Source organism: Taudactylus pleione, unplaced genomic scaffold (genome assembly GCF_031769625.1).
Source record: "Taudactylus pleione unplaced genomic scaffold, aTauple2 ptg000129l, whole genome shotgun sequence".
Classification (NCBI taxonomy): Eukaryota; Metazoa; Chordata; class Amphibia; order Anura; family Myobatrachidae; genus Taudactylus; species Taudactylus pleione.
The window spans coordinates 12300320-12317956 of record NW_028284531.1 but is presented as its reverse complement, the minus strand read 5'-3'; positions in this window follow the sequence as shown (position 1 = coordinate 12317956).

Sequence of the window (17637 nt, the reverse complement as noted above, 5' to 3'; positions counted from 1 at the left end):
CAACAAAGTAGTGCCAAGCGTGCGCCTGTGTCATAAGTAAAGGGCCGGCTGGCTTGACCGTTAAAGGGTGCTGTAACCCCCGAAAGTACACTCCAGTCCAAAGCAAAAAAAAAATTATTTTCTGTGTTTGTGAATTGTGTGCGCAGTAGCCGCACATGCATCAACAAAGTAGTGCCAAGCGTGCGCCTGTGTCATAAGTAAAGGGCCGGCTGGCTTGACCGTTAAAGGGTGCTGTAACCCCCGAAAGTACACTCCAGTCCAAACAAAAAAAAAATTATTTTCTGTGTTTGTGAATTGTGTGCGCAGTAGCCGCACGTGCATCAACAAAGTAGTGCCAAGCGTGCGCCTGTGTCATAAGTAAAGGGCCGGCTGGCTTGACCGTTAAAGGGTGCTGTAACCCCCGAAAGTACACTCCAGTCCAAACCAAAAAAAAATTATTTTCTGTGTTTGTGAATTGTGTGCGCAGTAGCCGCACGTGCATCAACAAAGTAGTGCCAAGCGTGCGCCTGTGTCATAAGTAAAGGGCCGGCTGGCTTGACCGTTAAGGGTGCTGTTACCCCCGAAAGTACACTCCAGTCCAAACCAAAAAAAAAATTATTTTCTGTGTTTGTGAATTGTGTGCGCAGTAGCCGCACGTGCATCAACAAAGTAGTGCCAAGCGTGCGCCTGTGTCATAAGTAAAGGGCCGGCTGGCTTGACCGTTAAGGGTGCTGTAACCCCCGAAAGTACACTCCAGTCCAAACCAAAAAAAAAATTATTTTCTGTGTTTGTGAATTGTGTGCGCAGTAGCCGCACGTGCATCAACAAAGTAGTGCCAAGCGTGCGCCTGTGTCATAAGTAAAGGGCCGGCTGGCTTGACCGTTAAAGGGTGCTGTAACCCCCGAAAGTACACTCCAGTCCAAACCAAAAAAAAATTATTTTCTGTGTTTGTGAATTGTGTGCGCAGTAGCCGCACGTGCATCAACAAAGTAGTGCCAAGCGTGCGCCTGTGTCATAAGTAAAGGGCCGGCTGGCTTGACCGTTAAAGGGTGCTGTAACCCACAAAGTACACTCCAGTCCAAACCCCAAAAAAAATTATTTTCTGTGTTTAGCCGCACGTATATATCAAATCGATATAACATAAATGGAGGACCAAACTTTCTCCGATAAAAATAAAATAGAGAAAGATCAAGAACCACTTCCTCCTAGTGCTGAAGCTGCTGCCACTAGTCATGACATAGACGATAACATGCCATCAACGTCGTCTGCCAAGGCCGATGCCCAATGTCATAGTAGAGGGCACATACAATCCCAAATGGCAAAGTTCAGGAAAATGACCTTGAAAAAGACATTTAAATCAGCTGAAGAGAAACGTAAACTTGCCAATATGCCATTTACGACACGGAGTGGCAAGGAACGGCTAAGGTCGATCCCTAGTATGTTCATGACTAGTGGTTCAGCTTCACATGACGATGGAAGCCCTCCTCCCACTAAAAAAATCAAAAGAGTTAAGCTGGCAAAAGCACAGCGAAGAACTGTGCTTTCTAAGAAGATATCACAAATCCCCAAGGAGAGTCCAAGTGTGGTGGTGGTTGCGATGCCTGACCTTCCCAGCACTGGACGGGAAGAGGTGGCTCTTTCCACCATTTGCACGCCCCCTGCAAGTGCTGAAAGGAGCACCCACAGTCCACTTGCTGATATGCAAATTGAAGATGTCACTGTTGAAGTACAACAGGATGAGGATACTGGTGTAGCTGGCGCTGAGGAGGAAGTTGGCGAGGAGGATTCTGATGGTGATGTGGTTTGTTTAAATCAGGCTCCGGGGGAGACAGTTGTTGTCCGTGGGATGAAAAAGCCCATCACGGTCATGCCTGGGCAGAAGACCAAACATTCCACCTCTTTGGTCTGGCAATATTTCTATCCAAATCCGGACAACAACTGTCTTGCCATATGTACCATATGTAAAGGTGAAATAAGTAGGGGTAGGGACGTCAACCACCTAGGAACATCCTCCCTTATACGGCACCTGCAGCGCGTTCATAAAAAGTTACTGTCAAGTTCAGAAACTTTGGCTAAGACCGTAAGCAGTCCAGGGACACCTAAATCCCGTTGTCCTGTTGTATCCAAGCGCCTGCAAACCACACCGTCAACTCCCTCCTCGTCAATTTCCTCCTTAGTCAGGATCGGAAGTAGTCCTGCAGGCCATGTCACTGGCATGACTGACTCTCCTATCCGGGATTCCTCTGGAGGATCCTGCATTGCTACGCCTACTGCTGCCGCTGCTGCTGTTGCTGCTGCTGGGAGTCGTTCATCATCCCAGAGAGGAAGTAGGAACACCACTACTTTTACTAAACAATTGACCCTCCAACAGTCCTTAGCGAGGAGGATGAAGTACGACAGCAGTCATCCTGAAGCAAAACGTATAACTGAGGCCTTGACTGCTATGTTGGTGTTAGACGTGCGTCCGGTATCCGCCATTAGTGCAGTGGGATTTAGACAATTGATGGAGGTAGTGTGTCCCCGGTTCCAAATCCCGTCTAGATTCCACTTCACTAGGCAGGCGATACCGAGACTGTACAGAAACGTCAGAAAAAGTGTCCTCAGTGTCCTGAAAAATGCCGTTGTACACAATGTCCACTTAACCACGGACATGTGGACAAGTGGAACAGGGCAGACTAAGGACTATATGACTGTGACAGCCCACTGGGTAGATGTATCACCTTACGCAGCAACAGCAGCAGCGTCACCAGTAGCAGCATCTCAGAAATGCCAGCTCGTTACAAGGCAGGCTACGCTGTGTATCACCGGTTTCAGTAAGAGGCACACCGCCGACAACCTCTTAGAGAAACTGAGGGAAATCATCGCCCAGTGGCTTACCCCACTTAGACTCTCCTGGGGATTTGTGATATCTGACAACGCCACCAATATTGTGCGGGCATTACATCTGGGCAAATTCCAGCACGTCCTATGTTTTGCTCACACAATAAACTTGGTGGTGCAGAATTTTCTGAAAAGCGACAGGGGCGTGCAGGAGACGCTTTGGGTGGCCCGAAAAATTTCTGGCCACTTTCGCCATTCAGCGACTGCGTGCCGAAGACTGGAGCGCCAGCAAACACTCTTGAACCTGCCCCGCCATCACCTGAAGCAAGAGGTTGTGACGCGGTGGAACTCAACCCTCTATATGCTTCAGAGGATGGAGGAGCAGCAAAAGGCCATACAAGCCTATACATCCACCTATGACATAGGCAAAGGAGGGGGTATGCACCTGACTCAAGCGCAGTGGAGAATGATTTCCGTGTTGTGCAAGGTTCTCCAGCCCTTCGAACTTGCCACACGTGAAGTCAGTTCAGACACTGCCAGCTTGAGTCAGGTCATTCCCCTCATCAGGCTTTTGCAGAAGCAGCTGGAGAAAGTGAAGGAGGAGCTAAGACGGAGCGATTCCGCTCGGCATGTGGGACTTGTGGATGAAGCCCTTCATTCGCTTTGCCAGGATTCCAGGGTGGTCAATCTGTTGAAATCAGACCACTACGTTTTGGCCACCGTGCTCGATCCTAGGTTTAAAGCCTATGTGGTATCTCTCTTTCCGGCCGACACAAGCCTGCAGAGGTGCAAAGACCTGCTGGTGAACACACTGTCAGCTGAAGCGGAACGTGACACGTCAACGGCTCCTTCTTCATTTTCTCCTGCAACTGGGGCTGCCAGGAAAAAACTTAGGTATCCTAAGCAACCCGCTGGCGGTGATGCAGGGCAGGCAGGACCAAGTTTGGACATCTGGTCCGGACTGAAGGACCTGGCAACAATTTCTGACATGTCTACTGTCACTGCATATGATACTGTCACCATTGACAGAATGGTGGAGGATTACATCGGTGACAGCATCCAAGTAGGCATGGCAGACAGTCCATACCTGTACTGGCAGGAAAAAGAGGCAATTTGGAGGCCCCTGTACAAACTGGCTCTATTTTACCTGAGTTGCCCCCCCTCCAGTGTGTACTCCGAAAGAGTGTTTAGTGCAGCCGGGAACCTTGTCAGCGAAAGGCGTAGGAGGTTGCTTCCACAGAATGTGGAGAAGATGATGTTCATCAAAATGAATTATCAGCTCTTCCAGGGAGACCAGCCTCCAGAAGGTACAGAGGGACCTGTGGTGGTGGATTCAAGTGGGGACGAGTTAATACTTTGTGAGGATGAGGATGTACACACTGAAGAGGGTGAGGAATCGGTGGATGAGGAGGATGAGGATGACATCTTGCCTCCATAGAGCCAGTTTGTGCAGGGACACATTAATTGCCAACTTGTTTTGTGGGGGCCCAAACGAACCAATCATTTCAGCCACAGTTGTGTGGCAGACCCTGGCGCTGAAATGATTGGTTTGTTAAAGTGTGCATGTCCTGTTTATACAACATAAGGGTGGGTGGGAGGGCCCAAGGACAATTCCATCTTGCACCTCTTTTTTTTCTTTGCATTATGTACAGTTTGGGGCCTAGTTTTTCAAACTGCCATCCTGTCTGCCACTGCAGTTTCACGCCTAGATGGGTCACGTGTTTGTGCCGCCCACTCGTGTCGCTTAGCATAGTCATCCAGCTACCTCGGTGCAACGTTTTGGACATAAAAACACTATTGTGAGGTGTGAGGTGTTCAGAATAGACTGGAAATGAGTGGAAATTAAGGTTATTGAGGTTAATAATAGCATAGGAGCAGAAAAACCTACAAATTCTGTGATTTTAGCTGTTTTTATGCTTTTTTAAAAAAAAATACAGATCCAAAACACAAAACCCAGAACCCAAAACACGGAAGGGTGGTTTTGGCAAAACCAATCCAGATCCAACACACGAAGAAAGATCCAGATCCAAAACCAAAACACAAAACACGAAAAGTGGCCGGTGCACACCCCTAATATATATATATATATATATATATAATGTGCGGTTTGGTTTTCCTGGAAAACAAACACACGCGAACTTTGGGGTTCTGAGTCAAATAGGGACACTGCTCGGATCACTTTTAGGGTTTAGAGTAGGACCAAGTCCCGACTCGGGTCTGCAGTAAGTTTGGAATTCGGAATTTAAATAACAAATCTCGGTTTTGGATTGCATATACACAGGTCCAAATTACATGATTTTAACTGTTTTTATCAATTTTAAAGAGATCCAAAGCTGAAACCGGTGCTGGTCATTGATGTTTCTGAGACTGTACCTGCCTGTGATTCCTATTCAACACCAGTCCATCCAGAGTTCTGCTTAGGGATGAGCGGTACGGATTCTGTGGAATCCGTACCGCTCCGAACAGCAGGGATCTGAGTCCACCCGAGCCGCGGCTTGCGTGTTCCCGCCTGACTTGGATCCCACTGCGAGGCCAAACGTCATCCTCCTGACGTCGGATTCTTGCGAGAGTTCGCCTCTACATAAGACGCCAAGACCGGGACTCGGCGCCATTTCACTCCCACGTTCCGCACGTTGCTCACTGCTCTTCTGAAAGTGATACTCACTGACTGTGTACAGAGACTCACAGGTGGCTGTGCTGGCAAAGTGACTGTGTAAGGGGGCACACTGCATGCTGATGTATTCTGCATTATACTCTGCTGATTAAGTGGCTGTGTCCAGAGACTCACAAGTAGCTGTGCTGGTAAAGTGACTGTATAGGGGGTACACTGGACGCTAATGTATGCTGCGCTATACTCTGCTGATTAAAGTGACTGTGTCCAGGCTTACAAGTGGCTGTGCCGGCAAAGTGACTGTGTATAGGTGGCACACTGCACACTGATGTATGCTGCGCTATACTCTGCTGATTGAAGTGTCGAGACTCACAAGTGGCTGTGTGTACAAAAAAAAAGTTTAAAAAGTAAACACAACTTTCAAGAAAGTTAAAAGTTTAAAAATAAAAAATAATTTTTTGGTGCTGTACCCCATTGTGTATAAAAGCACCGTGACTCCTTGGGCCATAGCCCTCTGTGTATACAAGCACCATAACTCCTTGGGCCTTAGCCCACTGTGTATACAAGCACCGTGACTCCTTGGGCAGTAGCCCTCTGTGTATACAAGCACAGTAACTTCTAGGGCAGTAGCCCCTGTGTATACACGCACTGTGACTCCTTGGGCCTTAGCCCTTTGTGTGTCCATAACACACAAGTGACTCAGTAGTGAGCGGCAGTGAGTGGCAATGTTTCATAGATGTGCTTTAAACTGCGGTGTCTGTTGCTTAGTAACCAGCCAGCTCACTGCAGCCTTTGGCCAATAATGGTGAAAACAATATTGTGTGCTGTGAGGTGGTCTAAATTGACTGTAAATGAATGTTATTGGGGTTAATAACACTCTAGGATCAAAAAAAGGCCAAATTATGTGATTTTACCATGGTAACAGGCCACTGGTTGGCTGAGAATGGCTGTCTCTATGTATCTATACATAAACAAGGCTATAGCACACGTGTCAGGGGAGCATCCTATAAAACGGATTGAAAAACCAGGTTTTACTGATCACTCAGAATTATTTTACTAAAAAAAAAAAAGTGCAATTAGGCAGAAATTTTTTTTCACTATGGGAGCCAATGTATTTTATATTTTGCCTGTAGGGGCCAATATGTTTTATATATTTCCTGTGGGGAACAATGTATGTGTTTTTTTCCCATGGAGGACAATGTGTGTGTTTTTTATTATTATTATTATTATTAATAATAATATAATAATAATAATAATAATAATAATAATAATAATAATACAATTATTGATTATGGATATAGTTTGAATTGGGGGGAGCGCTCTGCTTGAGATTTTGGGGTCTATGTTCAGACTTGTAGGGGGCACTGGCGTCACAAGGAGGGTGCGGGGGGGTGCGGGCCACACCCAGGTTTCACCAGCCGAGCGGTGACACCAAAGTGCAGCACTCGGCTCCTAGCACAGTGAGGTACTTCACACAGGCTGGTCTCGGGGGGCAGCCTGCACTTCTGACATCCCTGGTGTGACAAAAAATGGGGGTTTGGACCGCTAGGCCATGCTGCATCTGTGAGGCACGCCCACCCCATGAGGCCATGCCCCTTATAATCCGGCACGCTGCGCTGCCGCGCACAGTACAAGCTCCCCTCCGCTGCCCGCACCAGGTGCAAAGAGATGTAGGGACGCCACTGGGGAGGGGGGTGTTATTTGCAATGTGAAGGTTTGGGTATTGTCACAGTGCTTAAAGGCCTGTGAGTGTTGGGGCCACTAGACTGCCAGGCATATAGAAATCAACAGCTTCCACTTATATGTAGTGATGTACTTATCCAAACTACTTTGGTGTTGGTTCCGCCTACAGTTGATTTGGTGATGCCCACATGAGGCCACTTCTAGAAATTTTAGTTCCTAGTCTGCACCTAAATACTATACTTTAAATTTTGCCTCTTATTCACATTGCAGACACAGCAAAATACCCCTCATAATGTACTAGAGATGCTGGGCTGCAACTTTAAATGCACAGGAATTAGTTTAAAAAACGTAGAAATTTGCAGATTATTACCAGTTATTTATATAGCGCACACATGTTACGCAGCGCTTTATAGACAATATTTGGCCGTTCACATAAGCATGAAGCACACAGAACTTGGCATGAGAAAAAGATATGCTGGCATCAGGGCCCTTAGGATCCCTTTCTTATACAGATTCAGACTCATTCGCACACAGATATACAAATGTTGGAAAGCAAATTGATCAGTGATAAAGTTATTTTGTCGCTCTCAGTTGTTTTATTTTTGCGTATAGGACACACATTTTCAGTGAGTAAGATGCTCGGTGTCATCGAGTCGCCCAGGATCTGGTGTACCAAGAGGGGCTATATGCAGCCAGGGCCAGCTCGTAACCCGGTTCAGTGAAGCAGAAGCTCAAGAGTGCCACCCCATAATGGGCATTAGCGGGACCCACAACCAATAGCGCGCTGCATTCATTAGATTTACTCATTGTCTGGGCAGCAATGTGCACTTCCAGGTGTCCCAGAAACGGCCCGGTCGTGACCCTGCTGACAGCGGCACGGCGGCGTGACATCATAGGTTATGTTGCTGCACACCGTCCCTGCCCACCCACAGTGATCTAGTGGCTTACTGATGCCACAGCAGCAGGACAGGCTGTGGTGAAGACTGAGGAGTAGGGCTGCACAGTGCTGACAATCCCGATCGTCCCTAAGGTAAGTATCGCTAATCTAATTCCCCCCCTAACCCTCCCTTAGGGGTGCCTAACCCTAACCTCCCCCCCAAGTGCCTAACCCTAATCCCCCCTCTAACTGCCTAAACTGCCTAAACCTAACCCCCCCTTCCCATAGCCTAACCCTAACCTCCCGGGGGGTGCCTGACCCTATGTCCCCCCCGGGAGCCCTAAACCTAACCCTCCCCCCCCCGCGGCTGTCCGCGCCCGGCATCACTTCGATCGGGATGCCGGGCGTTGTTCTTCCAGCGTCTGGTTAATGACAGGCATCTAGATTTAGACGCCTGTCATTAGTACCACGCCGGGATTAGAACGTCTGGAAGCTGGCAGTCAGGATTTAGACCATCGGCTTCCAAACTACATCCCAATTGAATATGGGGATATTGGTAATAGGCGAAAATGACGTTATCGCTCATAACACACTTTTCGCCCCATATTGAATATGGCCCATAGTATTAGGGAAAATTTATTTGTGTACTGAAAAGTGGGTTAGAAGGAGTTTTAAAGAAACCACACTAAAAACAAGAAGAAACCTGCATAGCATCCATTTGAGTCAATGCTGTAATCACTGGGGTTTTAAAGCTTGACATGGGCCAAATCGATGTCCAAATAATGACCAGTGCTCAGGGTAGGGTCTCTGCTGGTGATTGCTTGGCCTTGCTAATCAATTAGATGGACAAATATTTCCAAACAGATATAAAAAATAATAATGTTGCAGCACTGTGAATGGATGTGCTTTTTTGGAGAACTGATCTTCAAATGCATTAGTCATACAACAATGACCGTTGTTAATCACCAACAAACCATGTATTGTATATACGAGTGGGGTTCAATAAATAAGGTAACAAGACCTCTCATTGCTTAAATTTATTCAACTAGTACATATACGTATAATTAGCAGTTTGTCTTTAGTAAAGATTATTATTCCACATATTCCCCATACTTGTCTAAGCATTTGTTCCAAGAGTACACCAAGGCATCTATCCAGGCATGGAAGAAATCAGTGTCAAGCGCCTGAAGCCAGAATATGACATCTTGCTGAACTTCACCATTGGTTGCGAATCGCCTTCCACCCAGGTGCTTCTTCAATGGTCCAAAGAGTTAGAAATCACTCAGTGCCAGGTCAGGGCTGTAGGGAGGATGGTCCAGTGCTTCCCAATGGTAGTGCAGTAACAGCTCACTTGTTTGGCTGGCCGGATCACTGCTCATTTTGAATGTCTGTTCTGCCGTTATCAAAGGCAGTGCACCAAACCCAAACATGTTACCTTGACATGACATTATCACCATACACCTCGACAAGTTGGTGATGAATTTTAGCTGCTGTTATGCCCCTTAGACCCAGATATCTGCTCACACTACACACCTCAATGTTTGACCATGTTTTAGATAGCCTCGCCATCTTACAACTGATGTTGGGACAGTATGACTGATATGAGGTGCAGTCTAATGGCAGTGAAGGAAGGCAGTGACCTACCTGCTCTGGCCTGATGGGAAATTAGAATGAAATAGAGAACAATTCACACGTGAGAGGTCTTGTTACCTTACTTATTGAACTACCTTTGTATAAGCCTCTCGGGACACAAACACTCACTCACCTTAAGAGATGGCTTGCTTGGAGCTTTGTCACTAGAGTCAGCTTTTGACAAGATCATTTTCCTGGTCACCGGATCTGGTATTGCGCTTGTTATGTGCAGTTTATCAGCCGGGGGCAGCTCACATTCGTGTATGCTGGTACGTGAAATCTCTGATATCTCCGAGTATTTTTCCTCCAGACTGGACCCATCATCGCTGTTCTTGGCATTGCAAAGTATAAGAGACTTGGATATAGAACGAAAGTTTTTGGCTTTCTTCATCTTTTTCCCGCTACTGTTCTGTCTGTCCATCCTTAGGGAGGACATAAAGATGCTGGCTCTCTCGTGACCATATTTATTGGGCATCTCAGGAGATTTTTCTATTTTACCAACAGTGTAACATTATTGCTGGAAGTACAATGGAAATTATTATAGTGTAACATTTCCAAGCCAAGAACTCATGATTTCAATTCATAATAGCACCATTTACTCATACGACATAACAGAATTATTTCTTCTACTTATGTATGTACCTATAAACTATATTTTAGTTCTATTTGTATTTTCCTAATGCCTCTGCTGCAAGAGAAATTGCTACAAGTCTGTGACTCAATGACGTAGCTAAAGAGCTCTGAGTCCTATTGCAAAATGTGAATGGGGTCTTTTTTGCTTCTCACAAATTTTGTATTGACTTATTTTATATCCATATGGTGAACAGGCAGAATCAATCACACATAGATGTGTCCTCATACATCGAGCCTCATTATGCCATGTAGCAAGACTTGCCTGGTGTGAGTGAGCTGCCAGGTCCCGTGCTACTCTGCTAGCATCAGGCGACTTTTTTGCCAGGATGGACTAGTAGACTGTGCTGATTAATTTGATATGCGACACTTGTGTATCTATGTGCATCTGAGTCTGTATGTGAATGACAATGGAACTTGGAATGAAAAAAGCTGCAGCAGCTACATTGTAGCACTTCGTATACAGATTCAGAGACTCAGTCGCACACAGATATACAAGTGTCGCATATCAAATTAATCAGCACAGTCTGCTGACTCACAGCACATTGCGACTCTGATGCATTTTTGGCAGAAAAGATGCAAAGGAAATGCCCAGCACTAGCAGAGTCTCGGGGGACCTGGCTTGTCGAGAGGGGCTTTTTAGCACAAATGCAGCAGATGTATAAGGACACATCTGTATAGGCTGTTTGCCTGCAATGAACATGCTACAGGTAGGGGTCAGATGTATGTGGTCTGTGAGAGAGTGATGTGCCACCAAACATCTCACTATATTTGGCTGTGCATATAATTATACAGTAGGAGGAACATCACTAGTTTTCCTGCACAGTACAGTGGAGTGCAAGAAAAAAACTAGCCAACTGTCTAATTCAATTGCCCTCTTGGGGGGTATATTTAATTGCCTGCGAGTTGCAGGTAGCTGCGAGATTTCCGCAATTTAGCCACTTTATTTATAGCAGTACTTTTTCAAAAGATAAAACCAACCTGGTTTTGCGTTTTGAAAAATAAAGTATAGTGGCCAAATCAACAAAATCCTGTGACTGCCTACCACCCCTGAGGCTATTACACATGCCCCCCAGAGACTTGTACACATTTGCACTTCTGTGACCTTTTAGACATTTTGGAGGTTTAGAGTTGACACTTAAGAAATTTCAGTCGCTCACAACAGACTTTGCAATATCCCAGAAATCCTGCAGTATACACATTTACAAACTTAATTATTTCTTGGTATACATCAGCTTTTATTTCTTGCTTTTAAATAACTTGGACAAGGAAGGCATTTTGTCTGAATGTGGGCCTGATTCAGACCCGGACGATATTTGTGGATGCTCTTTCTTAAAAAGGGGCCGGATATTTAAATTGAGCGCTCGCTCTTTGCGGTGTTTTGACGCCTCTATGTCTGAGCGAACGTCCGAAAAATGCGCTCGCTATTTTGTAAAGACACCCCTTTGCCGTTCGCATCACACGTCATCTTCGTTATTAGATTAATCGGGATCATCGAAAGGCATCTGAACTGCTCGCAGTGCTTGTGGTAGGATTTACTTCCCGCTATCACTGCGAGCAGTTCAGGCTACAGGACAACCAAATGACATGGTCGATGATGCTCCTTTACTAATTATGCACTCCTATTAAACGCCGTTTTGACTGTTAGGCACGCCTGCTTTTGGATCTCCAAAGCACCTTCCCTTGTTACCACCCACAAATGGTACATTCTGTCAATCAAATTAGCAGGCCCTCGCTGTTTTACGAGTGCACGATTTCCGACCGCAATGACTGGTTTGCGCATGCGCATTGCAAACCATATGCATGCACAGTTATGCGAACATCGCTCAGAGCGAACAAGCGGCCGCTTACGAGCGGCTCTGAATCAGGCCCTGTGTCCCTAATTCATGTTGACTTGTCTTGTTAAAATTAATTATACAGAGTTTATTACTCCTTAGTCTAGTCCACAGGTTCTCAAACTCGGTCCTCAGGACCCCACACAGTGCATGTTTTGTAGGTCTCCTCACAGAATCGCAAGTGAAATAATTAGTTCCACCTGTGGATCTTTTAAAATGTGACAGTGAGTAATGAATACACCTGTGCACCTTCTGGGAGACCTGCAAAACGTGAACTGTGTGGGGTCCTGAGGACCGAGTTTGAGAACCACTGGTCTAGTCTGTACACAGTTCATGGTTAATTGCTTATACAAAAATTACTGTATATATATATATATATATATATATAATTATATATATATATATATTTATATTGTGGTTAGACGTGTTGACTTTTCAATTATCTACATTTTGGGATTGCTCTTACCTTCATGAATCAGTGTTAAATAGTAAAACAGAATGAGAACATAGAAATATATCACTGTGTTTATAATATGTTTCAGCTTTACAGGTTAGTAAACTATATAGTATACTGTCCTGCACGACATGATCCAGTCACACCTAGGCTGAACTGCACTTTATTTGAGTGACCTATGGGCCTGATTCAGACCCACTCGCGAGCGGCTGTCCGCTCGCAAGTGGGTCGATGTTATGCACTGAGCATGCGCACGACGGAGGGAGCTCCGTCGTGCGCATGCGCCAGACGCGACGAGCGAAGGAAAGTCCTTCGCTCGTTGTGTCCGATAAAAGGGGGCGTGCTGTCAATGTTGATTGACAGCACGCCCCCTTTGGTGGGCGTGCCGGGGGCGTGCCTCCCTGACGGGGGGCGTTCCCACGGGAACGCCTCCCGTCAGAAGCCGGCCCACTGACATCACTAGTGATGTCAGTGGGAGTGATTTTGGCTCTGATAGAGCCAAAATCACTCCGGAGCTTGCGGTTGAAAACCTCAACCGCAGGCTCCGGCTCGCAATTTCGATGGTCGCGATGGTCTCGACCATCGCGGCCATCAAAAAGCACGCTCGTATAGCCTGTGGGTGGTGACCCACAGCTATACGAGCGTCCAGGAGGACGCTCCATGAAAATGGAGCCCGGCCCTCATTCAGAGCGTGCGCTCTGCTCAGAGCGTACGGCTCTGAATGAGGGCCATAGTTGTGACAGTAGCAACCTAACATAAAACACTGAGACACAATCAGTTTATGTTTTTATATGGACAATAGCTCACACACTGTAGCAGTTATAGGTAAGCACAGTGACAACCTTAGCTGTATCCTAGATGCAGAAGTGAATTGAAGCTTCCATGATAACTGTGTATTTCTCAAGTAATGGACCAACAAATCTCCACATCCTTCTTGTGCGCCCTTCCCTTTCAGAACATAATTTGCACCCCCCCGCCGGTTAAGCCCCCCCACAGGGTCCGCTCCCCCCTTGTATCAGTGGCCAGTCCAAGAGGACCCGATGAAGGCAACCCCGCCCCCGGCAGCACAATACTGGTAATCTCAGCAATGATTAGCTGGGGTGGGGCCGCGATGACACAATCATGCAGTCACGACCCCAGTTCTAAAAAAATCATGCCATGCCCCCCCCCTCCCGCTCCTGCTGTGGCGACCTGGCTGTCTCCTCTCATATCAAAGCCGTCCAGCTCTCATCCTAACCCACAGCTCCATGATCCTTGCTCACTGTCTCTCCCCTCTGTGTCACCCCAGTCTGTCTCCCATTTCCCCTTTAGATTACAAACTCTCATGAGCATGGTCCTCTTCCCTTATGTGCTTTTCCTCACTTACCCTGCTGCTTGTTTGGGTATTATGAATGCTGATGCAGCAATGTCTAAAAACATTGGCCCTCATTCAGAGCCGTACGCTCTGAGCAGAGCGCACGCTCTGAATGAGGGCCGGCCTCCATGAAAATGGAGCGTCCTTCTGGACGCTCGTATAGCTGTGGGTCACCACCCACAGGCTATACGAGCGTGCATTTTGATGGCCGCGATGGTCGAGACCATCGCGACCATCGAAATTGCGAGCCGGAGCCTGCGGTTGTGGTTTTCAACCGCAAGCTCCGGAGTGATTTTGGCTCTATCAGAGCCAAAATCACTCCCACTGACATCACTAGTGATGTCAGTGGGCCGGCTTCTGACGGGAGGCGTTCCCGTGGGAACGCCCCCGTCAGGGAGGCACGCCCCCGGCACGCCTACCAAAGGGGGCGTGCTGTCAATCAACATTGACAGCACGCCCCCTTTGATCGGACACAACGAGCGAAGGACTTTCCTTCGCTCGTCAAGTCTGGCGCATGCGCACGACGGAGCTCCCTCCGTCGTGCGCATGCTCAGTCCAGAACATCGACCCACTTGCGAGCGGACAGCCGCTCGCGAGTGGGTCTGAATCAGGCCCATTGTCCATGTTCTGCAATGTTCTGTACTGTAAGCCATTTTTACCTTGTTCTGTTCATACTGTCCCTGTTTATGTACATTGTAAGGTGCTGCAGACCCCTTGTAGCACCATATAAGGATAATACAGTAATAATAATGGGAAGCAATCAGGAAGCCAACTGCCTAAATACCGGCAGCCGGCTTCCCGACTGTAATATCCCGGCAAGGGTGAAATGCCGGGCGTCTAGATGTAGACGTCCGCATTTCCCCGACACCGGGAGACCGGCGCCCGGCATCCCAATCTCCATGCGGCCGGCGGTATTTCATACCCATTCCATAATAATAATAAGGGCCGGTGCAAGGTTTCTTGGCACCCTAGGCAAACCTGCCTATTGCCCACACACACACACACACACACACACACCCTGTAAAACTGCTAGTGCCAGTTACAATTATTTGTAAAAGTTACGCAAAAAAATGTTTTATTATTATTATTGTTATTAAACAAGTAAGATAAAGAAAGTATCTGTGTACCTGGACAAACCATGTCACAATGCAAGGGGTGCAAGTACATAAAAAATTTTTTGCATGCATGGTAACTACTGGCTACTTTTGCATGTAGCCCACAAATGCTGGACAGCTTTATTTTTACACTGCAATTAGATGTCAGTTTGGACACATTCCTCCCAAATCTAACTCTCTCTGCACATTTTACATCTGCCCTACCTGGTTTTACCAAGATGCACAGTTACTTGCTCTTTCTTACTCTGGGCCTGATTTAGCAAGGATCGTAACTGCTAATACGCACGCAGTCGGCCAGCTGTTGCGTGCGCATGTGCAAACCGAGCAGTGCGATCAGAACTGTGATCGCAGTGACTATGCAGACCCATCGCAGAGTGATTGAAAGGAAGTGCCGTTTGTGGGAGGTGACGGTGGCGGTGGTGGTGGTGGGGGGGGGGGGGTTGCAGAAACTCAGGTGTGCCAGTGTGTTTGAATGCCGTTGCATGGGGGTGCATAATTTATCCACTGTGATGCATTACGCAGTTTGTGTACTCAAAGCGTACGATGAAGTTAGCAATTCCTGAGTAAGATCTGAGCTTGTGCAAGTGTGCGTGAGGCTGCGATGGTATTCGATGTTACCGATGGTTTCGCAATCTTGCTAAGGATTATGTATGCGTGTAAGGTAAAGTGGTCTTCCTTATGTTGTGCTGCGGTGGCATAGCGATCACAATGCTATTGCGATCACAGTTGCGATTCGTAAGAATCACGCCCCCTATTCCCAAATCTGAATCTCTCCCATTGTTAATATATATACTACAACAGGGGTGGCCAACCTGCGGCTCTCGATCCACATGCGGTTCTTTAGGTTTTGCGATGCGGCTCCCCCCACTGGAACTGTGGGCCTAATTCAGACCCGCTCGCGAGCGCTGAGCGCTCGCAAGCGGGTCGATGTTGCCCAGGTGCGCATGCGCATGATGGAGGCGGCTCCGTTGTGCGCATGCGCGAGACCCGAATAACGACGGCCGAGCCGTCGTTATGGGTCTCGCACCAAAGGGGGCGTGCTGTCGATGGTGATTAACAGCACGCCGCCTTTGGTGGGCATGCCGGGGGCGTGGCTGCCCAGACGGAGGCGTTCCCATGGGAACGCCTACCGTCTGGGGCCGGCCCCACTGACATCACTAGTGATGTCACTAGTGATGTCAGTGGGAGTGCTTTTGGCTCTGATAGAGCCAAAAGCACTCCAGGGCTTGCGTCAGCGAGACCATACCGCAAGGGTGTCATCACAAGCCCGATATCATATTGGCTGCTCGTTATAGGTGTGGGTGGTCACCCACAACTATGCGAGCGGCCAGGAGGCCGCTCCAAAAAGGAGGAGGGACGGCCCTGATTCAGAGCGAGCGCTCTGTCAGAGCATCCTGCTCTGAATCAGGGCCTCGCTTCAGAGGCCAGCATTCCCAGTGATCCAGTGCGCAGTTGACGTCTTGTGAGGAGCCTGCCCTGCGCGCCTGCTGGATCTAGTTAGATCCAGTCAGAGGCAGCAGCAGCAGGAGCGGGAGCCAGTGTGGTCAGGTAAGTACTGGGCTGGGGGCACTACTTTAGGGGTCACTGCATATGGGCTAGAACTACGAGGAACACTGCATAAGGGGCACAAATACAGTGGGCACTGCATAAGGGGCAAAACTACAGGGGGCATTGCATAAGGGGCACAAATACAGTTTATTAAATGTGCCGGGCTCGCCCCCAGTGTGACTAAAAACGGGGGTGTAACACAAAGTCCAGTGGCAAACGCAGGATTTTGAAAGGAGGGGTTCCAAATAATCGCCCGCCCCCCCCCCCCCCAGCAGTAGAATAATATGGCACCTGGCTGCAGTCACAAAAAATAAAAAAAAACTGGGACTCCCAGCCCGCCCCCCACCCCCCCACAGCAGCAGTATAGCAGACTGGCAGTGGAATATGGCAGTGCATACCCCCCCCCCCCCCAGCAATAGATGGCACCTGGCTGCAGTCACAAAAAAAAAAAACTGGGACACCCAGCCCGCCCCCCACCCCCCCACAGTAGCAGTATAGCAGACCGGCGGTGGAATATGGCGGTGCCTACCCTACCCCCCCAGCAATAGATGGCACCTGGCAGCGGCTGCAGTCACACAAAAAAAAAATACTGAGACTCCCAGCCCGCCCCCCACCCCCCACAGCAGCAGTATAGCAGACAGTCTGGCAGTGGAATTATATGGCAGTGCCAGGGGGGGGGGGAGCGCGGCGGGCGGCGGGGGCTGGGAGTTCGATTAATACTCGGACTCCCAGCCCCTGCCGCCGGCCTGCCTGCAAGATCCCCGGCGCTCCCCCGACACATACTGGCCGCAGGATCAACAATTCGGCGGCCGGGCCACTTACAATTTACGGCCGCCGCCCGGCGCCGAACTCTGCAGGTACGGAGGCGCGGCAGACAGTCCACAGCGGCACTGAGTGGAGTCACGGTGCCTGCCTGGGAACTGGCTGGGAGGGGCTTGCGCGCTGCAGCTCCCCCCTACAGCCAGCCCAGGCAGTGTCACAGTCTTCCTGCAAAAAAAAAAATGTTTTAAGCAGCGCTGCTCGCCGGGTCGAACAGGGGGGGTTTCCAGGGACTCGGAAACCCCCCCTGCGTGCGCGGGTGAAGTCAGCTCCTGCAAAT